We start from the raw sequence: 25,091 nt of genomic DNA, 5'->3' as shown, positions 1-25,091 counted from the left end.
AAAGCAAACGATAGGTCCTCTTTGAAGCTGTAAACTTCACACATCTCAAGCACATCAAACATGTCAAGTGATCACACCCATATATATTTGGCCCCAAGAGGTAGGATCAGTACGCAGGAGGGTTTGGACTGTGGTAACACTGTGAGTGAGGGTGTGAATGTGTGAATACCTGTGGAATGAAACAGGCCACTGGTGCATTTATCCGCTTGGTGTGTGCATTGTCTGAGAAAGGGAGCGACACATGAAAACACCCAGATGAGTTAATAATGCTGTTCCCTCTTCAAACACACACACACACACACACACACACACACACACACACACACACATCCTAAGACTAACAGGCACACATGGGACGCTGCCTCGCCGCATGACATGCTCCTGTCTGTCTCCTCGCATTGCCTCGTCCTTTTAGTTCATGGATGGCAAAGACACGAGACAGATTGAGGAGAGAGAAGAGGGAGAGTTTCAGTTAAGTACATGAATAAACTCAACACGGTGGCATGGAAACCTCCCCACCAACCGCATTGAGCACACAAGTATAACTGATCATGGCGGTACATACAGCCAACTATAAATCAGCCTTCAGTATCATCGTGAGTGCTTTAGATTGGAAACACTTGATCACTGATGAGCAGGCTGCCATCAGGATGTGTGAGTGAATGTGAAGTGTTGTAAGGCGCTGGGAGTGGTCAGCAGTCCATTTACTGTTGACGGATGTATTACACAGAAGATCTTTGTCCAGTCTTTGCAATGGAGCCCTCTCCATCCTCAACCCAAAAAACGATATAAAAATCATAACCTGAAATTTCCACACTTCTTCTCTTTGGTCAAACTTGTACCCAACAGACAGACAATCACGACTTTGTCAGTTTTCAATTTCCAGCTTTCTTTTGTCATTCTCCACGCTACAAATACTAATAAACAGACAAATTGCTTTTCACTTCCCCAGAAAGCCCAAAGCAAAACCAAAGCCGTGATATTCACAAACTCCAGGGAGTAATTACCCGAATGGAATTGATGTCTGTCCGACATTGTGTGTGTGTGTGTGTGTGTGTGTGTGTGTGTGGGTGGGGGGTGCGGGGGTGCGTCAGCTGTATAAGCAGCCTAAGGCGGGGCACGTGTCTGATGTTAGAGAGGACACTCAGCTGTTTAACACGGGGACAACTGCAGGGATCGGGACATGACTAGACTAAAAGACGACAGCGGTGAACTAACAAAGTACACTGGAATCCGAAGACTTCTCTCTATGGCAGCTATGTGCGTGTGTGTGTGTGTGTGTGTGTGTGTGTGTGTGTGTGTGTGTGTGTATATGTGTGTGCTGAGGATGAGCTCTTGCTCAGCTCTCCGATGCCCTTTTTCAGACATTTGACTCAGTATAGTAGAGTGTGCATGTGTGTTTGGCACGCACAAACCTGTGTAGCTGTGTGTATGAGTGTGTGTGTGTGTGTGTGTGCGCCCTATGCCCTTTTCCAGATGTCTGACTTAAGTGTGTTTGTGTGTGTGTGTGTGTCTCCCCTCAGAGCTATAATGAGGTCTTGTGGGACTGCAGGCCTTCTGTCTGTCTCTCTGACCAACATCGCACACACTGTCAGTATCCTGACCCTTACTGCGCGCGCGCACACACACACACACACACACACACACACACACACACACACACACACACACACACACACACACACACACACACACACACCTGCTGGTAATGCACTTCTACAATTCAGTGTCAAAGAGCAGGGCACCATTAGAGGAGAATGGAGAGAGTCTAATTAGGTAGTGAGCTCTGAAAAGCTCAATGTTCACTTTACTGTAATATGAGAGCAAACGACGGGACACAGTGAAGGAGAGCGAGACAGAGAGAGAGACAGAGAGAGAGACAGACAGACAGAGAGAGAGAGAGCCCCACCTACCACTTTGCCTCTGAATGATGTGTGTATGTGTTCTAACATCCTCGGCTTTATGTACAGCCTCAAACGCTGGGGGAAATGGCTTCAATTTGACAAAAAAAAAAGATAAAAAGTAAAACTTTTCTGCACTGAAATGGCTCCATCCTCCGCCAGGGAGCTTGTGTTTTCAGTGCCACTTGTCTGTTGTCTGTCAGCAGGATTACAGAATAACTACTGGGCTGATTTTCATGAAAGCTGGTGGAAAGGTGCACGGACCAAGGAAGAACCTGTTCAATTATGGAGCTGATCTCAATCACAGGGCGGATACACAAATTATTCTCTTTCGTTAATACTGAGAGACAATGGACACAAAGTATCTATTGTCCAGAAAGATCCAGTGGTATACAAGTTTATGGATCTGTATGCCGAGATAGTATATATCATATTACATCATGTGTCCCCATAAGTAAAAACGGTCAGTCAAATTCCCAAAGCTGGTATCACATTCTTGGTCAGATGTAGTTTTCTTTCAGACACTATTTACCATTTGGATGAGTGACTGAAGATGGTGTGTTAGAACTGATTTCTGTTTTGGAAACTCAGGTGTCTGATGAGCTCTACTTAATCACATTTACAGTCTCTTTATTACACAACCAATTAATTCTGCTCCCAGTCTATAGTGTTGATTGCAACAGAAGGTGTTCTCCCCCAGAGAAAATCCAGTAACTCTGTTTACTACTCCAAAATGAAAAGAAAGAGATAAAAGATCTGTGAATAATTGATGATGTTGCCTGGTATTCTCCACCCCCCGAATTACAACCCAGAGTCAGACCTATAATTACAGTCTGCACCATCCATTAATGACCTAACCCTGGATTTTCCATATGTCCACACTGATCTCAGCCACTGCAAAGAGCTGTTAGAAAGGACCAGTGTGCAGGATTAGTCTTCTCAAGGTGAAACTACGGTGGCGGCCCTATCTAGTTTGTCCATTCTGGGCTACTGTAGAAACATGGCGGTCCCACATTGCGGACTCCACAGAAGAGGACCAGCTTAATGTTACAGACTGGACCTTTAAGTCTGGAAACGTTCTCAGGTCTCAATGAGACAAATTGATTGAATAAATGGACCTTTTATTATCGTTCGGGCACACACTTTCTGTTGGGTAATTTCAGAGGGAGTGAATATCTTCTGCAAACTGGCTCACTTGAACAGGAACTCTGCACATGAGAATATATTTCACAGAATATTTTACGACTTGTTTTTCTGCTGTTTTGTACAATCCTGTTGCCATTCTTGAGTGACAGTCCCAGCGGTGGAAGGAAACCTGTCTGTTTACCCCTGAAAACTTTACTGAGCTGCAGAACATCAAACCAGGGAAAATAAATAAATAAATGCATTTTGTTGGCAGAAGCAGGAGTGGATTGTCTAAGTTTAACAATGTCACAAGGTTATTGAATTTTACAGGACAATATTCTGAAATATGAAAAATAGTGCTGTCAAACGATTAAATATTTAATCGCAATTAATCGCATATTTGTATCTATTCTAAATGTCCCTTGATTTCTTTTTGTCCCATTATTTTTTCCCATTTTAATGCTCTTATCAACATGGAAAAGTGGATCGGCTTGCTTTGTGCAAATTTATTGAAAAATCATCCATTGTCGCCTGGCTTTGATGAGGGGGCGGAGAATTCCCATCAGCTGTGTGCTTGGCCATCAAGTGGTATTTCAGACTGGACGTGCTGCGATGATAGCTCAGTTCACAACGACAAAACACACAGATCACTTTGGTCTTGTCAATGGAACCATTTGGCAACTTTTTAAAAGTAAACTTTCCATTCAGAATATTATTGGCATCCATTTCGGCATCTCGCGCTCGCCATCCACTCAAAACGTAACGTCTACTACTCTTAAACAAGTGTGTGCCTGTTGTTTTGTTTCCGGTCTAGCTAGATCCGGTGTGGTGTTGTAGTTTTTCTAACGTTACTAGTTGTTGCAACAGCATGTGAAAAAAACTACAAATCTTGCGATAAAAAAATTGATGCTGTTAAAATGGGTTTGCGTTAACGCCGTTTAATAACGCGTTTAACTGACAAGTTTGAATTCAGAGGTGCTTAATAAATGGCTATAAATGAACTATTAGACCAAACAGAGCAGGTATCAAAGGATCTAAATCAATATTTCATATTCAAGGTCGGCACTAAACACAAGAATACCTGCAAAGCAAAAAGTCGAGCATTTTTACTGCCTCTTGGTCCTTCACAGCAAACAATAACAACTATATTTACATGGCACTTTCAATGTTAATGAAGCAGAAAAAGGACCAATCTCAGTAATCAACTTAAATAAAAGGAAGATTTGTGCCTGCTGACACCAATAACACCCACAAGAGCTGACTCAGAAAACATATCGGGCTCCCAGCAAACAAATGAACGATGGCGCTGCTGCGTAATGAGAGAAATAATAAGGTGTCAGTTAAATACGTGCCTGCACTAAATGAGTTTTCAGCTGTGTCTGATAAGATTAATAGACATGAGTAGTTTGCTGATCATTTACAAGGGCAGGCTGATGAAGCCTCGCGGCAGACTTAACAGATTTCTTTGTTATTAAATACGTATCAAAGTAAGGCCTTGAAATATTAAAGCACGTTGTTAAAGAGCTCTTAGTAATAAGTGAGGCCACTCGTATACTTCCAAACAAAGATACCAAGTCAGAGCCAGAGCTTCTTTAACTGTCTGCTTTATCCACCATATCAGTGGGGGCTAAAGGGCACTGACAGAGTGCAAAGACATCAAGAGCATTTTAGCATTCAGCTAAATTGGTTTTTACAAGTCAGTCACTTTATAAATGTAGATGGTTATATTCCACCCAACCACACAGAGATCACAGACTTTTACAAAAGGTGGAATTCATTTACAGAAGAAGTGATATCATAAAGATATTTACAAAGTCAAACATATTTCAGGTTTTGGGAATGTGATTTTTTTAATGCAAAATGAGACAGCCTCATGTGGCAATTTGAGGAATTGCAGGCTTGGTCTCAACGTAGCATTATTCATTTAACAAAGGATTCATATGGTGTACGCTCTATGACATAAAGCCACACAATTCATTGACACTAAACTTGAATTGTGGCTTGTAGGCAACGTTATATATTTTGTCTCGTTCTGTCTCCTCACTCCGACGCCCAGAGCTCATTTGAATCATAAACAAGCTGCGTCAGCTTGTAAAGCTTTGTTTGCCTTTCCAGCTCCCATTTGCTCTCCCTATTCTCATCTTCTCTTTCTTTATGTCTTACTCACATCTTCTTACTGCAGCGGGTCATTCAGGGCGGTGCTGAATGGGATGGGAGTCAAAGGTCAAATACAATCGTGTTATCGATCAGGTGACCACTCGTAGGGCTTCTGTGAGCTACATCATATCGGCTGGTTTATAAAATGATTGTTTACCGACCCGTACGACCCGACAACCAGCCAATTAATCTTTACTGATTAGCCATTCCGGATCTGGAGACAACTAACAGGGCTTCTGACTTCTGCTTCCCAAACTATGACTCATCATCGCAGCAGGTTTTGTAATTATGATTCAGTCCTTTTCAAACTTTTTTCATTAAATTTGTTATTTTCTGAAGCCTGAGTGCGTCCCAGCTCACCCAATGATGAATCTGACACCTGTCAGCTACAAATACAGCTTTTCTGGTCCTGACTGACGTGCCTGTCAACATTCAAATGCATCACTCTCTCTTCAGCGTCCAAAAAGTTTGCTGGGTAGTTCCTGTAGTTTCGGACGTCTAGTGTGTCAAAACCGAGTTTGACATGAAACTATCCAATAAAAGCTCTGCTAGCATAAAACGCTCAACAGATTCAGCTTCCAGCGGTACATGGCACGAGCTCGCAGTAAGGTCTGACGCCACAGGAAGCAGCAGGGAAGAGCAGTGTGTGTTCAGTGCAGTGGTCTAATCAATGCACATCACCACACGCAAACCGAGACACCAGAAGCTGCCGGTCCAAGTAGGCGAGGTCGGCCGGTGAGCAAGACGTGTAGCGTCCAGCTCCCGCCAGCAACCCATCAGCCAATCTTTTGTTTCTGATTTGTTGTTGTTCTCCCATCGGCCGGTGGACAGCGGCGTTTCTCCGCTGCTCCACTGCAGAGTTTGCTAGTTACTGATATCGACCAGCAGAAACATTAAAAACCAATCAGCTACAGAGAGGAGAGGGCTGGAGGGCGAGGCAGCAAATTACAGATGCAATGCTTAAATACATGAGGCGCTTAAATGTGATCAGATTCAACACACACACAGAGTAACACACACACACAGTGTAACACACACACAGTAACACACACACACAGAGTAACACACACACTCAGTAACACACACACACAGTCAGCCCTACAAGAATCAATAAGTGCTGAGAGGGTCAGTGATAAAATGGATGGGAATTTGTATGTGTGTGTGTGTGTGTGTGTGTGTGTGTGTGTGTCAGACTGTTTGTGAGGACGTATTGTAGCTGCAGGGAGTGAGGATATTTCCTCACTGTTTCACAGTTTAAGCCTTCTGTCTGTTGACATCAGCTTTATTTGCTCATTATTAATGATCCCAGTGCTGTAAAGATAATAATAATAAATACATAATCAATCATTTGTTTGGATTAGATGGTAGCTGGTAACTCTTCATGAACTTGTACATTTGTGAAATTAACAAAAAGCATTGTTATTAATTCCTAATAATAATAATAATAATAATAATAATACATAAACATGTTTCATGTTTTCAAAAAAATATATATTTTAATCAGATTTTTACTTTGGAGTAATGTTATAGCTTTAGTTTTTAGGTTTTAATCTTTTGTTTTTTCATTATGTGTCTCCCTGGAGACAGACTCACAGACAGACTCACAGACAGAGTTACAGACAGACTCACAGACAGAGTTACAGACAGACAGACAGACAGACAGACTCACAGACAGACACCACTGGCGTTAAAGGTTCAGGGTTTGGTTTGGTTACAGTTGGAATCAGGCACTGATACAGCGTGCACTGAGACAATGAGGGTCCCCACAAATGTAGTGTTTAATATGCTGATGTGTGTGTGTGATGTGTGTCCACGCACGCACGCACGCACGCACGCCGCCGCACGCACGCACGCACGCACAAACACACACACACACACACACACACACACACACACACACACACACACACACACACACACAGGTTTGGGTCCAGGGGGGACAGCAGTGGATCCATCAGCCAGAGGACGCCGACTGCAGCTCTATCATCGTCGGCTCAGGATAACACATTAACTGATATTAATAATAACTTAATATGAGAAGCAGAACTATTCTCTGTGCAGTGTATGTCAGTGTGTTATTATATCTCTGTGCAGTGTATGTTCCCTGTCAGTGTGTTATTATATCTCTGTGCAGTGTATGTTCCCTGTCAGTGTGTTATTATATCTCTGTGCAGTGTATGTTCCCTGTCAGTGTGTTATTATATCTGAGGTTTCTGGATAAATTCACTGCTGCAGTAATGTTGCATTTTACAGCTGTAGATGTTTGAAGTTGAGATAAATACTGTTGGGTAGTTTAATCCAGAGTCCTGTACTGGGTCGGGTAGCTGGGGGCAAAAAATATATTTATATAAAGTGAGTATGGGTAAAAAAATAACTAAATGAGGGCGGGCAGCGGGTGAGATCTGGAGAAATCAGAAATGAGTGCAGCCTATTTTTAACAGTGTAATCAGTTAATATTACTAAACCTAATCAGCTGCAGGATTCTTCTTTTATTGTGAAAAGCACGAGCTCACTGAGGAAACCACATACAGCTGCGACAGGAGCCCTGGGGCTGCACCTGCTGATGCTTCTCCCCAAACCGTAAAAACACAAAGACAACACAGTCAGCGGTAAAGGTTCTATGCCTAACCCAACCCTAGACCCTAACCACCCTAACTTTTTAAGCTTCGTCGTTGCAAACAGATGACAGTTTAGAGGCTTTAATCTGCAGCAGTGCTGCATTTTCTATAAGATCATCATATGTTTGTAGTGTTGCTGTCCTGTGAGAACCACATATCTCTAAAGACAGAAAAACAGCCTGATTTCTGCTTTGTGATGATGCATTTTCCAGCTCCTCCAAGGCGGTTTTTATATAATTTATTTAGCTTAAGAAGTAGGAGAATTTTCTCTTATTTTCTAAATACTTCCTCCTTCAGTATATCACAAACACTCAATATCAGCTCATCTGGAGATACATGGTTCACACCGGACAGGAAGGGGATGAAAAACTGTAATCTAAAATTGAATTGGCAACATTTTTAGATAAATGGAGTGAACGAGTATTTCCCTCTGAGATGTAGTATGAGTATAAAGATACATAAAGTCAAGCAGCCTGAGTTTGTACTGAAATGCAGCATTCATGTAAAGTAACGGTTGCTAGGATATCTGTTGCACAATTTGTGGGAGGCAGAGTTTGACGGATAAAAGTGGGACTACTACTGGTGTCGAGTGTGTTTCTGTGTCTTCACTGCCGTCTGGGACGAGTCCAACCCATTGATTTCAAGCAGCTCACACTGGACTTTAATTCCAGAGTGCAACCCGGCGGTCCCTGTCTAACGAGCTCAACGCTGGCAGCAGTACATTGGTTTGAGTGGCGTCTCACTTGCTATCATGAGGAAACCTTCCTGATTATTCACTCCACTGCTGCCTCACTAATAACGGATTATTGTCGCGGTCATTTTCTGTTTGTTTCCAGCTTGTTTCTCATCAAAGTTAATGATGTTATTCCAAGGTCAGCAGCATGTTTCACCCGGCAGAAGGAAAGAGCAGATTGTCTTTGCTCAGATCAACTCCTCTCTCTCTCTCTTTCTCTCTCTCTCTGTCTCTCTCCCACACCTCCTTTAGAGCTCATACTCAGTGATGCTATGCTTGACATTAAACTATTTATTCCTAACTTACCTCGGTTTTATCATTTTCACTCTCAGAATTCCTCTTCTCACCTCTCTGCCCCTTTTTATTCTTTTCTTTCACTCTACTGTATCATCCCCATCCCTCATCCAATTTGCCATCTTATCTCCTCTGTTTTGCTTTGTTCTCCTGTGCGTTAACGTGCATATAGATGAACTGATTACACCGGATTCCCAGATTAACGTAATGAAGAGTGTTCACATCATAATAGCATCAAAAAGTAAGAAAGAAATGGAGCAACTTCATCTTTTTAATACTTTCCATATAGTTGGTTTTCCGAGCATCCTGATGCAGCCTCCGCTACCTGCAGATGTTAGATGGAACACTAATTAGTTGCAACATGAAAGCTGTTTCTGCTGCCGCCTTTTCTCCCACCTGCACCACCCAACACATCTTCAAAGGCACAATGTTGAGTCTGGTTCACTGTCTGAGGCTCATTCACTGGATCAGAACACCAAAAGGAACCAGACTTAATGCTCGATCATATGTAGGTGGGCCGCTCCTCCTCTGATTGGAGGAAGTTAACTCTGGTTTTATAGAAATGTCCCAGACTGTCCACTCTGAGTCAGCACTGGCCCTGCAAGGTTCAGGGTGATTTAAAACATCAGATGGTGTGTTGAGACAGTTTCAATCCACAAAATGCAGATTTTCATACATTTTAAAAGGATGTTGATATTAACACCTGCACTGTTAGGAGGGGAGGAGACAGCTGTTCATGAACCCCTGAGTGAAACCAAAATGTCTTCCGTCCTTTACGTTCTTTACGTCCGTGAGCAGCAGTGAGGAACTTGTGTTGATTCTTGTTCAATAAATCAGTCAGAGCAGCTTTATGGATGCAGCACATGCAGGAATAATGTCAAGACTGTACCCGCTCCACTGCTCCGTTACTCTGCTTTAAGTGACACTGTGCAGATGTTTGTAGCTGATATTATCCTCACTGTGGTTGGAACCAAGCATTTTTCTTCTCTTCCACGTGGTTGCCTTCCACTCTGTATATTCTCCCTCTTCTTGTGTGTGTGTGTGTGTGTGTGTGTGTGTGTGTGTGTGTGTGTGTGTGTACATAAATCACTGGGTCACCTTCCTCTTATTGCGTTCATGGCCATTTCTGTGGAAGCTTTTAGTGGCAACGTCAACCAAGTGACTGGAGACATTTTATTTTTATATCGTCGGGTACGCGTCACAGATCCCATCGTTTTCCCTCCCGACACATCCATCTCACTCGTTCAGTCACTTCTGGTCTCTCCGTCTGACTGCGTCTTACTCACTCTTCTCTGGTTAGATTTCTTTTACTTCCTCATTTGGCATCTTTAGCGGTGTTTTTCTACTCCATAACATCCCTACTCGTCTGTTCTCTCTTTATCTGTGAGGTCTGAGAGAGTTCTCATGTCTTCAGATTTGATCAAAGAGGAACGTTGTGGTTTTCTTCCCGAAGCTCATGACCGGTCAGCCTGGTAGCCTTCACAACAAATCAGAACACAAACCTGTCAAGATCACAGGATCGCTCCATTTATACATGCTGGGCTTGTAACGGACTGAGATGGAAACTTATTTTCAGGCCATGAAATTAACTCGCTCTGGCTCGAGGCTGGTGAGCGAGATCTGCCGACAGATTCTCAATGCCACGCATGAATTTTCACTAACATTTAGTTCAGATGTCAGGCAGAGTTCAGTGAGTCTCAGCTGGTTTTATCTGGATTTTCTCTTCTCAATTTCTACCTTCAAATCCGAGGGTGGAACAGCATCAGCACACCTTCAGGGCAGGTATTCATCACGATGAACAACTCAACACAAAGCAACTTTTAATAGTCTAACAGGAGCTCCAGTCTCCAGTTTAAGGGACATGTCACGTTGATGTGGAAAGTATAAATTGGCTTTTACATTTGGAATCTGGAAGCTACCACTTTCAGATGTCCATATTTCCATACTTTAAACTGTCAGTAATATGCATTAAATATACCATCACAGTCAACATACAGACATTTTCTGCCCAGCAACTATTTAGTACGGAAGCCAAAATCGGCCGGACTTGCTAGAGATGCACGATATGGATTTTCTTTCAGCTGATACAACAACCGATAATCACCTGCTTCTAATTGCTGATACCGATAAGATAACCAATAATTTGACATTTTTCCAAATAAAAAAAGTTCATTTTCCTTTTACACACCTGAGGGTAAGTAAGGCTAAGATGGGTGATTTAATATTCCTATATATATATATATATATATATATATATATAGTGCCTACATCCCTAGTGCCTACAATTATGTTTTTAATGCCATTACCTCGAGATCACAAGTTATTTTATCTCAATATCTTGGAAAACAAATGGCCAGTTTCTCAAGATAACGATCATTTTGTTACAAGAACAGAATTCTTTTCATGCTTTTTTCCTGGCTGCTGGCTCATTTTGGTCACTATTAAAGTGCTTGAAATTAGCACCCAAAATGTATCGTAAGCTCTGGGAAACAACCTCAAAACAGTTCGAGAATGTGGAGGAATTAAAAATGTATTTGTCACGATGCTGCAAAACGTGTGCTCACATTTCCACTTTATTCTGTAACGTGGTGGCGGCAGCGGAGTGACAGCGAGGAGGATTTGAAGAGGACGGACTCGACTGTTCACCTCAGCGGAGATTACAGTTTATAATCACACACACACACACAATTACATGTCACATCTAATAATTCAGACTGAGGTGAAGTGTTGGTGACAATGTAATGGCTGGGTTGAGTAACACAGTTTAATGAGCACTTAAACATGTCCTTCAATTAGACAACTGCATCTGCAAATCCATCTAATTCACAGGGTGCTTCACTGCTCCTGTGTGTGCACGTCAAGCTGTGTGTGTGCTTCATTTCAACCCTTTTCTTCTGTCTTACAACAACAGCACAGGTTTTTCCTGCTGTATTTATTCCTTCTGTTCATACCGACTCTCTTTTTCTTCCTTTTTTTATCAGTTAAAATGGTTCAAACTCACAGCTTTTTATTTTCTGCTTTATAAACTCTCCAATGACACTAAACTGAATCTCTTTGGGTTTTGAACTGTTAGAGACAACATACCGGTTTATGGCCTTGTTGTGAGTTTTGGGAACTTGTGAGGAACAATTTTTGTGATTAATTGAGGAAATAATCATCAGCTGCAGCCTTCTGCAGGAAGTTTGTGTAAAATATATTTGATTCAGATTATTTCCTGTTTATAGAACTTTTTATAAAATGTTCTTAATGTTTAACAATCATTCAGACAGAAACTGGTTTCTTTTTGACAGATTCAGTGTTTCCTTCTCATTGTTCTATCGGCTCTGTGGTTGGTTTCTAATGCAAGACGAGGCTGTCGATCAGAGACTGAAGCCCTGTGAATGTAGCTTCTGTTCAGGTCTTCGCATACATTTTAAAAATCAAGCCCACCATGAAGCTTTGTACTCCCAGTGGGGGTCAGGACCCCCAGGTTGGGAACCGATGTACTGTTGGTCAGTGTGAGCAGGAGGAATGATTGCAGCAAGCAACACTGTAGTGGTTCACTATGTATATTATACTATATATTATAAATTATATATTATACATTAGAATATTTTGAGACGGACTTGATGAATGTGAACTCCTCCTTTAAAATGAGTTAAAGGTCAAGTCTGAGCATTTAAAGTTATGTCTAGGTTGACTGTCAATCACATGTTTGACCTGTCCGGCTGAAGGACAAGTGCGGGGTCGCTCCTGACCCCCATTCGATCTGAAGTGTTAAATTACTCCCATCAGCACCCACATCCTCCTGTCAGTTCCCATCATCCACCTCCTCACTCTCCTCCGTTCCTCCGTACGTCTTCCCTCTCCTCTTTCTTATAACCCTCTCTGACTCTCGCTTGTTTTTCTCTCCTTCTTCATTTTGTCTCCATCCATCCCGTCTCCTCCCTTCTCTCTCTCTCTGGTTTTCATCCCTCCAGCTCCTCCCTCCCTTTGACTCTGTTACATGACCCGACTCTCGCTTCTCAGTGTCCTTCCTCGATCACGCCGTCGCCTCTGGTGGGTCATATTATCCTCCATCCATCCCTCTGTCTCCATACAGTAATGATTCAGAGAACCCGAGACCACCCCAGAGAGAGCGAGAGAGAGAGAGAGACAGACTTAAAGAGGGAGAGGATAGCAGAGAGAGAGAGAGACTGAGAGGGATCGATACCTTTTAACAGGAAGGTGCTCTCAGTTCAGGTTATAGATCTCTGATACACACACTGCTACGTGCACCAACACACACACACACACACACACACACACACACACACACAGAAAGCAAACATGCATGTAGATATTAATGCATGCTTGTACATGTACAAAACATTATTATTCCATTTCTCTCTCTCTCTCTCTCTCTCTCTCTCTCTCTGTCTCTCTCTCTCACATATACACACACACACACACACACACACACACACACACACCCCCACACACACACATCCACAGAGCTTCTGGGAATTTGTTCAGCCTTGTTTCTGTCCAGCAGTATGGAAATGTGTCCCTCGCTGTGTGAGCTCACTGTTCCTGCTGTGCTACACTGTCACACACACACACACACACACACACACACACACACACACACACACACAGAGAGAGAGAGGACACTAACGGGGGACGCTCTGATATCTGCAGCCAATTCATGTTCCCATATACTTTCAGAAATTTCACTCCTTTTGTTTTTTGTCCGGACTTCAAAATAACTGACACAGACAATATTCAAACTCGCCCCCGCATCGTTTCCACCAGCGTCTCCTCGAAGGCGAGCTGACCTTTAGATACACTTCCATACATCAGAGACTACACACTGTGAGTCTTTGTTGATCTTCATTATATGTCTGTCCACACAGTCTCACCTGGCACACTGTATGTCTTCACTGAGAGGCTAATGTGATTCTCTGCATATATTCTGAGTTGGTTTTCAGTCACTGGAAGTTTTGGTCAGATGTCGTTCTAGACGGCTTCATATGGCAATCTTTGTGTCTCGCTCAGTTCACCACTTTGGTCCAGAGGGAAATATCTCAACATCTATTGACTGCTGTTTCATTTGGTTCAGACCTTGGTCAAATCTTTCAGCTGGCACTGTGATGAGATAAAAAGTTCAGTTTGTCCAAATACGAAACTAAAGGCATGCTGACATTAGCATTTAGCTCAAGTGAAGCCTTACAGAGCTGCTAGCATGGCTGTAGAGACTGTATTTGAAAAGAAATCATGGAATTAATCAGAAGTTTGGCGGTTCGATCCCCAGTTCCCCCCTCTGCATGTCGAAGTGTCCTTGAGCAAGATACTGAACCCCGGATTGCTCCAGATGCTGTGCCATCAGTGTATGAATGTGTGTGAATGTAGTGTAAAGCACTTTGAGTGGTCGGAATACAAGAAAGTCCATTTACACAAAAACTATTCACAGTATTTCTAACTTCTGACCTGAATCGATTTAATAAGGAATTAGAACAGTTCTGGAACAGCTTCAGTACCAGAGTCAGATAAAATGCTAACAAACCCAACCCTTAAGACTGTCCATCGTCCTCACCTGCAGAAATTATTTGACAATCATTAGGACAAATTCTTCAAATGGGGACTTTTTGGAACTGAAACACTCTGTCCAAAACTGAAATCCCCCATTATTTATTTGATCCATAAATGTCACATACAGGTGTCAGAAAATATGTTGTGTTAATGTAATATATGGCAACACATTCATGGGGAGCTGGACAAGGCCCTGTGTCCCACAACAGGAGGTGTGCTGTCAATATCTCTAGTAATGATGTAGAATGTAATCATACAGCTTTGTTCTTTTTTGTATTTGTATCATTAGAAGCCAACAGGTTCTGGTTTAACAGTAAGTGTGTTTGTTAAATGCCAAATGTTAGCACCCACACACTCACAGTAAAGCTTGTTAATGTTCTGTTTGTCCGCGTTGCTTTCGAGGTTTTTTTCGCTGTGAAAATTAAGGCAACTTTATTCTTTTTTTCAGAGCTGATGTATGCTTTTAAAATGAAACTCATAACATGTGCTCTGAAGTCATCTGACAGCTTTGTACTGAAGGTTGTGAAAAACAGAAAACACAAACTGAGCCAGCAGTTAGCGGACGTGCTCTGACAGCTGAGCAGAGACTCAGCTAAATATATCTGGTTTTCAGAATGCAGATCTTTTTTTCCTCCATTCAATCCTTTTACATCTCACTTTGTCTGCTGTTCTGAAGCAGCTCCTCCGGCCTCCGTTCGTCTTCCTGCGTGCTATCAATTCTGTTAGTTACGGCTCATTATTTTGCAGAGTTGTGCAATTTTGTGAGTTGAGAATGAAATCAACCGGGAGGCAAATTACTCTGAACGGTATTGACTTGATGACATGAACACAATCCTCCTCGCTGTGCTTCATGGAAAGCCTTTTGTCCCGGAATAGATTTGTGAGTTTGTGTGAGTGACCGTGTGTTAAAAAACGCTTCAAAAAGAGAGAGAGAGAGACGGAGTGGGAGAAAAAGCAAGAGTGGGAGGTAAGTGGAGGGTGGAATATGTATGAATTACTGAGACAGATCTGCATCAAGCATGACTGGTCTGCAGAAAGATCCTGAGACACTTTAAAGGAAGAAAGAGGTTCAAGAAAAAGAGGGCAAAACAAGAAAGAGAAACATGAGGAAAAGATCAAAAAATGCTAACTCAGAGAGCGTGTGCTGACTCTCTCCCAAATGCAACCGACAGGAAGCAGAAACTGTCTTTCTTTCATTTCATTCTCAGGTGTTTGGTCCCTGCAGGCAGCAGGACACACAGTACCAACAAACACCGTCAGGTTGAAACCGCCTTTCTCTGGCCAAAACAGATCGGCTTCAACCTTGAGGGCCCGCTCCGTGGATAGAGGGATGAGAAATCTATCGCGCGGGAGTCAATAAGTTTGTCCCAATTGAGCAAACAGATAGTGTCGTCTCCACAGCAAATATAGAACCGACCTCAGCCCTCCTCCGTCTATACCCGCTCTCTTTTCCAAAATCTATCATTACTCAAACATCCAGATGCACATAAACAAACATGGCGAGCCGGTGTTTAAAATAAACATCACACGAAGACTCAAACGCGGATTCACACGTGGTCTCGCCTATTCACGACACGGATCCAAATCTGTGCAACCTGCAGATCAAACAAACACGCATGCTGCGCCAAGCCGCGCCGCGCCGGGCTATATCTGTTTTTCCAATCTCATTTATGAGCCTTTCATAATCCTCGTTATTATAAGCAGCCAGTAATCGAAGCAGCCCCGGGGGCCCCCTCCCACCCAGCCCCCCGCCTCCCCGACTGGGCTGTGAGCCTTATACCAGCCAGGATGAAGTGTTTGTGAGGAATACAAATGGAGGTGGAGGGAATGAGAAATAAGAGAGATGAAGAGGGTGAAATGACAAAAAACAGACAGAAAGAGCAGCAGGTCGTGCTCTGAACTTTAATTCAACACACGAAGCTGCTGTCTGTCAGCGGCTCTACACACAGACGCAATCTATGTCCATAGGTTCTGAAAAAGGTGCTCCAACGCACATTTCTGGACACATTTGTTTCTCTATTTCCAACCCTAAAAATTCCCTTCAGACAGATCTGAAGGAAAAGAAATAACAGCAGAAAAAACAAACAGCGGTACGGAAAAGGAAAAGAAAATTAGACGGAACAAGACTTGGCCTAGCAGGCCCAGATTTACTGCACAGATCAGTTACGGCCTTCTGAATCACTCGGGTCAACAGCAACTGTCGCAGCCGGCGTGTCAAGAGGCGCTCCTTAAACGCTCGCTGCTTAATAACTGGTGAGAGTTTTTTAAAAGCATTAAGTGCCATTAATGGCACGCAGGAGGACGTGAAATACTTGCTGTTGGCCCTAAATGGCAGCAGGAGATAAATATTCCAGCAGTTAGTGATTCATTTCATTTGATTTCAGTTGAATGAAATCCTCCAACCTGAATTTGTGCTCGATGGAGCTTGTGGAAGTGAAGTCAGAACCAGTTTCCAGTCGTTTATGAGCAGGTTTTATGCATTGCTCCACTCGGTGGTGCGTTTCAGAGCAGGTAAGTGAGCGTGTTGCTAGTAAACCCTGCCTACTGTAAATGATGTTCATATGCTGCTTATTTACAGGAAATCAACATGCATGCAGATGCCTGTAGGATTATGTTTTTATCAAAAAGATGAAGAAGGAGATAGTTAGTTTTTCCTACAATAACTTCTCCTGTAATACAATATGTGCTCTTTGCAACTAGAGCAGGGTTACATGTGGGACAGGGTGTGTTTACTGCGGCAAAATACATATTTCTTCATGCACTGGTCAATTTAGAGATTCTGGCTATTTTGGTTTCATTTGCAGGGTTGGTGGAAACACCCACTGAATTAAAGGACCAGTGTGTAAACTTTAAATCTACTATTTAGTTGTATTGACCCAATGTTGTGAAGTTGTTTCAACTTAAAGTGACATTAACTTTGTCTTTCTAAAGCCCAGTTCAGACCAAAGATTCACAATAAGACACGCTGAAGCGCTGCCAGTTCACACCAATGCAAATAGACGAAACAGTGTGTCGTCGACATAGCAACGACTCCGTGTACCTCCATTTTTCAGGCTTTTTTTCTGTAGCTGGATATCATTTGTAGCGTCCTACTATGAAATGAGAGAGTCAAGGATTTGGAGCCGACTGTGGGTGCATGGGTTTATTTTTAGGCTTGTTAAAGCCTTGTTGTTATTTTAAGACTTTTCCTTCATTGAAAACTCATCGCCATTTTGACCAGCTGACTTTGCAACAAGCTGATTGGTTGTTGAAACAGGTGACAACCGGTTCACACCACCGCACCGCTCTGAAACTGTTGTGAATCTTTGGTTTGCAGAAACATGGCGGTCCAACACAGTGGACTCTATGGAAGGCGACCCGCAGCGTCTGTAGATAAAAACAACTCTTTCTGAGAGAACAAAAACACTACGCTCATTGTTTCAGGTGATTATAAAACAAACAGATGAATATTATATTATATTTCCTCAGTGTTTCACATTGGACCTTTAAAGTTTACTATAAAGTTTTACTGGAGTTCTATTGGAGTCAGTAATGGAACAAATGGATCAACTGAACGATTGCCTGCAGTCAGAACTATTTTAATTAATTCATTTCAAAAACAAATAATTCAACGGTGTGAATACAAACTCCCTCGTTCCTCCCCCCTCCCTCCCTGCACACAGTAAATACTGAAGCATTAAAGCTGGAACCGATATGACCGAACGCATCTTCAGACTAATCTTATTTACATCAGTGCTTCATATTCATCTTCATGTCATATCATTAATCTTAGGTCCGCACTTAATTAACTAATGTTGAGGCTGTGGATTTATTGAGCTATTTACAATAATAACTTTCAAACCGAATATCCACTCATTTCTTTTATTTTTATGACACAATATGCCGGATATGGCATTAGTGAAGCTGATGAGTCATTCCCCTCAGTCAGCCCTGTGACTCATCAGTTGTAATCCTGCTCTAGATTTCCTCTCAACTCACATCAGCTCAGGATTAGATCATATTTGCACATTTCTCACAGAATTATTTTACCCTGTTTGAGGAAGCAGAAGAGCGTCAAGTCATTTGTTTGACAGAAAAATGTGTTGATTTGTTCTTTAAATACTTTTTCTTTCTGATTCTCGCTGTTTCACAGACCTACTGAGAACTTAATGTGGGTTAAGGAAAAAGTATTATTTGCATGTGCTGTTTGATTTATTCCAGAGCTCATTTCCCTGACAGTGAGACCCAGTTACGTACCGTCTTTGTTCAGAGCTTTAGCTTGCTGATTAAAAACATGTTAAAAAAAGACATTTCACACAGTTATACTGACTGATAAATTAAGGCAAAATTAACATTTATTACAGACTGTATCATGATAAATATTGTATTGCCAGATTCTTGCCAAAACACAGCTCTATAGTGCAGGGACGGGGGGCTGCTGGGCCCCAACATAAAATATAATAATTAGTATTTCTGGTGTCCACTAGAGAGATAACATTTAAAACAGTAGTGGACTAAGATACGGACAGTCCCAAAGGAACTCCTGCTCCAGAGTGTTCAGCCCTTTAAGCATCCAGTGGTTGAGCCACTACAATGCGCCTTCACGTGTGCATTTTATTCAATCTATTGTGTCGGTATAAACGAGCACAAGCTGCAGGTCAGAGTCTTACAGCGGAGACAGGTGTGTTATACATTTTCCTAATTGACAGTATGCCTTTTTTTCCCTTATTTTTTTGTTTCCCTAACCATGAACTGCAGACATATACATATATACTGTTCAGAGGTGATCCCAGTATGAAGCATCTAACGACGAACTGAATGAGTCAGTTGGGTTGTTGTAAGAAAACTCTCTCACAGGCACCTTGAACTGTTTATTCCCTACGGTGCTCCTGCAGACTCAATCAGAAAGCATGATTCATGAAGACTAGACTACTTCTTAAACTTTTGGACTTAAAAATTTGGGGGATTTCATGAAATGCATCTGTGCAGTCTGCGTGTGAGTCCTCGGGTCCAGAGCCATTAGGTTGCGATTCTAAGCTACAGAGGGAATGGCAGGCGTTCCCAAAATAGCTCGGGCCTTGTTAAATATTTCAGTAACTCAGATGGTAGCATAAGGAGGAGGAGGAGCAGGAGAGGGAGAGAGGAAGAGAAATAAAACATCAAAATAAGCCCCAAACATAAACAGAAGTGCAGAGTGATCAAGAGGTAAAGAAAAGCGCAGAGGCGTCGTCGTTATTGTGCCGCGTCATGAGAGTTGCTTGATCTTTGCTCATTCAGAACAATGCTGCGATAGGTTTCAGTGATTCTGCTTAAGAAACACTTTTCATACTTATAACTGCCTTCACACAGAGAGAGAGACAGACACACAGACCGAGAGACAGACAGATTCACTGAGATGGAGACAGAATTTAAGAAAATAGCAGAGAAAGAAAATCTGCTTTTTAAAACCATACAGTAAAGTTGCCAAAGCCACCGTTTTCATGTGTTGGACACAAACAACATTACTCTGCACACACACGCACACACACACACACACACTCTCCAAATTGCACATGTACTAAGTTCATTCAATTCCCAACCACATTCCCCGCCTCATCAAATCTAATGGAGGACTGGGTTCCTGCTGGTTTTGGGCTGGAAATGGATTTTACAGCTGGCAGTCGAAAGGAAGCCGCGTGGCCAAAACGTATAGAGGCTTTGCAGTTAGTGTGGCGCCATCGTTGGGGTACACAGCACATATCCTTCACCTGTTTCCCTTCTCCTGAAAGAGAATTCGCACCGCAGAGCTGAAAAACAACATAACCTGAAATAACTTCTGTGAAAGACTATTTTTAGAGAAGGAAGGATCATTTAGGCCTTTTCCAACAAGGAACCAGCTCCGCTCTGGTTCGCAGACCTATTTTGAAGGGTTTGGTTCGAACCAGAGCTGATTTGGTGATTGATTGACGATTACGTCATCACAGAACGTTCTCATGCTGCTTGGTGCCGGACTCAAGTTAACATGCTCACCATGGCAAATAGAGACAGTGGCAGGTGAACCCAATATACAGTACAGAGGTTTCAGCTCACGATGCTCCCTGCATGCTCCAGTAATGCATTTAGCAAAGGAATAGATGTTAACATGTAACTATACTCGCAGAGATTGTTGTCTTCAGACTCAACGACTGCAGTCACTGATGTTTCTTATAAATCATCAACACACTGCTAGCTGACAGCTGTCTGCTTTCACTTTCAGATATATTCCAGGGGTTCTGCAGGTTTCAACTGGTTACGCTTAAGACTTTTTATTTTACATCCACAAAAGTATGAGGGATGTGAAGGAAACTTCCATGTTTGGTGTTGTTGCTGTATGAATGATACAGATTTATAGCAAAAACATCTTAAAAAAAGAAAAGCAACTTCATATAAGTAATGTTAACTTAACTTACCAAATTCTGTTTATAGGATTTTAGACTTGTTAAGACCCCACAGACACCCTCAATGTTTCCCATTAATTACTGAGACTGAGGCGGCCTACCAAGGTCTAATTTGTCCCACCACAGTCTCAGAATGAACCGAAAAGAATTCTTACACTTCTCATAATAACATAAAAGATCTGTAACTTGTGTTTTGCACAGCTGCTTCAGACAAAGCATCTCTCTCACGTACACACACACACACACACGCACGCGCACTGGAATATATAACGTTACCTGTCAGCATCTGAGACGTCAAGGCATTTTAGGACACCACATCGTTTGAGGTAAGAAACGTTAACAAACTTTACAGTATCTACTAGTTCAAACACAATAATAATTAATTGATAATTAACGTTAACGTTCAATAGCTAGCGATGTTAGACTGTATTCGGCTGCTTGCCTAAAGTATGTACGTTATATCTAGCTATTTACGTTAATGTTATTACGAGACGGTTCGGAAGTATAAATGTATATAGATCTTTGTTATTACAAGGCGTCGCGGACGAGAGCCCCGCGACGTCTTTACACGTATTTTCGTAAAACATAAAAAGACTGACAGAGGGACGACTTTGACAGAGCAGGGATTTCTAGGGACAGCAGGGAGACGGCCTCCCCTGAGGGAGGGACAGCAGGGGAGTTTAACAGCAGAGAAAGGGGCAGCAGGTCAGAGTAGTTTCATATAAATATGATGCTGAGATGTGTGCCAAGAATTTAACCCATTACACTTACATGATAAACTGCATACTCTTCTTAACTAAAAGAGCAGTGTGCTCAAAATATTTTCATTCATTTGGCTAATTGTAGTTACCTTCATTTTCAGGTCAAATCAGACCTTCGTAACAGGCTGCAAGGAGAGCACCTGGCTGGCTGCCTGAGGGTCTCCATCAATGGGCCGAGTCCACTGAGGGTCTCCATCGATGGGCCGAGTCCAGAGGAATTTAACTACCAAAGGGCTTTAGAACTGTTTTTTTCAAAGCCCAGGAAAATTAAATGTCCAAATTCGGGGTGCAAAGTTTGCAAATAGGGATGTAGGGAGAGTTGTAGAAATGTGTATTTTGGATGTTTTCTTTCCACTAGTCTGAAAGAAGACATGTTATGGAAGCAAAATAACCCAAAATGTTTTTTGCCTGCCATGTCTCCCCTTAAGGCTGCAACTAACCACGAATTGATGATGTAACCTCGGAATCCAATTTATTTTTTATTACAATTTAGCTTACAGTTTAATTATTTATTATTTTATTTGCTAAAAAATAAACTTGTTCAACACAGGTAACCACTTTTGCTTAATTTCTTTGATGGCTCAGATGTATGCTACAGTTGATTTTTTTCTTTTTCATATCTTCAACCAATGTGTTTATGATCAAATTGTTTACAAGAGCACACAGTTCTTCATAGATCTATCTTCCGGGGGAGCATGCCCTCGGATCCCCCTAGAGGGTCTGACATCCACCCACCATAGTCTCATAAAATCCTGTGGGAAACACTGACCCTGTATTAAGGTTACAGATGGCAGATCTTTCCTGTGGTTTCTTATCATTTGGGGATAAAAATAAATGATTTATCTTTTACCAGTTGGAGAAAGAGTCGATCAAATCAGATAAAAGATGTTTCAACAAAGGTCAGTTCTTTTTAATGAATGCAACTGATTTAGCTTTGACTTTTTTTTATTATAAAAAATAAAATAAAAGAAATGCCAAGGCGACTGACTTTTCATAGCAGGAAGCCAAACACAGAGCGTTGATGAAATCCCTGGAATGAATAATAAGTTTAATAATAAATCGCTGATCTGCTTCCCAAAAATATTCTGATGACACTGCTTCATGCAGGAAAATAATGCAAAAATTGCAGTTTCAGAGGGATAAAGTAAAAGCACACAGAAGTCTAAAATCTATAACATGAAAAGTTCTGTGAACAATCCGTCCGTATGTCTGTGTGTCTGTGTGCATTCGTGTTGCTTCAGTCATTAATGAGCCAACTGTACATGAGTTGAGGTTGTGTGTGTGTGTGTGTGTGTGTGCGCGCGCATCCTCACGTCATAAATTTACAAGGATGTGTGTAAACTAGGTCAGAATAGGCAATTTCCCAACCCGAACACACTCTCAGATCTAATAATAGAAGTACAAGAGTTTATCAAGAATAATAGAAGCAGCGAGACACAGGGAGCGTGTTCGACAGCGAGGAGGGAAGAAGAACAAAGTATGATGGAGAGACAGAGAGAGGAGGATGAGAGACTGAAAACAAAAGCTAGAGGGGAGACGAGTGCGATTTTATCTGAAAATCAGAAGCCGTGGGCTCCAGGCCGCCGTGTGCGCCCGGTTTAATGTGACATCACACAGAGCGTTTCCAGCGTCCAGTGCTCGAGGCAGCTTCGTATTGATCTGTTCTTGGAAGTGGACGCTGCGGTCAGTCTGTCGGTCAGCTATTTATGACCGACTCTAATTCTCTCTCCGTCCATCCATCAGCTGTCCATCCATCCCTCCTCTCATCCCTATGTCTCCCCGCTAGTTCAGAGAGAAGGGTCCAGCTGCGGCTTGGGCGTTCCCGTCATGACACAAGAACGCCTATTGTTTCATTGTTTCATCGACCAATCGCACAGAGTTTCGCAAGGCATACTGGGTATGGTGTCATTTCCCCTTCCGTATAGGCAACTCGTGGTATGTAGTCAGTGTGGTTAGTGTTGTTGACGTTGTTCTCTTTTATTACTCCTTTCTTTTGTTTTGTTTGTGACATGTTTTATTTTGTAATCCCTTTTATTTTTGCATGCCAATAAATCTGTTAGTTTTATACTGTACGTACTGTTCCTACAATGTTAAAGTAAATAATTCAAGAAAAGATACTGTATTTTGTGTCTTTATTGAAAACATCCAAAGTGCCAGTGGGAAAAGTAAGTGAACCCTTGGAGTCAAATAGCGTTAAGTGCCTACTTTAATCTATTCATTACTCAATTCAGGCATGTTCTTAGACAACTGAATTGGTTTCGTACTGGATCTCCAAGAGTTCCTTTATTTGAAGCAACTCACTTAAGGCAGAGCCATACAGACAGTTGTGTCCTCAACAACTCGTAGCCTAGAAGATAATGAACACGTACTGCACAACCCCAACATTTTAATTAGATTTAGCGTCCCTGAAATGTCGTTTTGTAATGTCAGTAAATTAAACCTAATCAAGCCGCTCAAAAACTGTTTTAGCCATCTAGTTCGATGCTAGCTAACGTCTGCCTATTCTTAAATAGTCACGAGCCTCCGGTCCCCGAGTAGATGCAACTGCTCACAAAGTCTGTGGAATATTAGATGTTGCTAACCCTCTACTTAGTATTTATATGTTGTGGCTCAGCCGCTAGCTTAGCTACAACACAGCATGAATGTGCTTCTAGTGACTGTAAAAAGTCTGTCAATCAGTGCGGTCGGCGTCGAGGCCACGCCCCCTTAAGGTCCGGTACGCCTGTTGCTGGTACTCTCCAGTGGTCATATATGAAGCTGTTGGTCTAGACACTGTGTATGAAGTAAACAAATAATAACTGAAAGTAGAATATTAATATTTCCACCCCACCCAAAGGAAGAAGACTATATCTATATCTGTATCGATCCATCTATGAAAATCGACCTCATAACAGACGAGCAGCTTTTCCACCCAACCCGCTCCATTGGCACACGGTGTAAAATGGAAAGCATGTTGCCAGAAATTGCCTTGTTTATCCATAGCAATTACACTAATGTCTCCAAATGTATGTGCTAATGATTTATTGATGTTAAAATGCTGCACGTAGCACCATTAAATCCATCCAGCCAGCAAGCCTTTCCAAATAATCCACCTTGTTTGTGGGAAGGGCTGACCCGGCTCCATCCTTCCATCCATCCATCCATCCATCCATTAACCCTCCATGTCATTAGTTCACTCATCTATCCACCCACCCATCAGCCATCCGTCATTCCTCTCCTTCCTTTATGAGGGATGATGCCGAGCGCTCATTAGCAAACCATGCTTCTCTTTCTCCCTCCTTTTTTCTTCCTCTCCCTCCATCACCTTTGCAGGATCCGGGGAGTGCATTAGCAGATTAAACAGAGAGGGAGAGATGAAGCACCTCCTGTCCCTGTGCCAACTCCCTCCAGCTACAGTTCTCTCCTTCCATCTTCCTTCATTTTTATCGCACCACCTTTCTCTTAATTTCTCTTTTAAGTGTCAGTGGGAACGCATTTTCTCTTTTAACATATTTCCAAGAGTCTTTTTTCGTCCTTTTCTGTTCCTGCGTTTCTGTCTCTGACTCTGTTTATCTCTC

At 42.2% G+C, this 25,091-nt stretch overlaps 1 protein-coding gene across 2 annotated transcripts in view; it reads right to left on the bottom strand.

Moving 5' to 3' along the window:
* Positions 1–25,091, bottom strand: part of pcbp4 (poly(rC) binding protein 4) — a 147,258-nt gene that overhangs the window by 101,278 nt on the left and 20,889 nt on the right. The gene's annotated exons all lie outside the window — the stretch shown is intronic.

This window comes from Dicentrarchus labrax, unplaced genomic scaffold, assembly GCF_905237075.1.
Source record: "Dicentrarchus labrax unplaced genomic scaffold, dlabrax2021, whole genome shotgun sequence".
NCBI lineage: Eukaryota > Metazoa > Chordata > Actinopteri > Moronidae > Dicentrarchus > Dicentrarchus labrax.
Note: the sequence above shows the minus strand (reverse complement) of the source record. Positions and strands in the feature narration are given on the sequence as shown.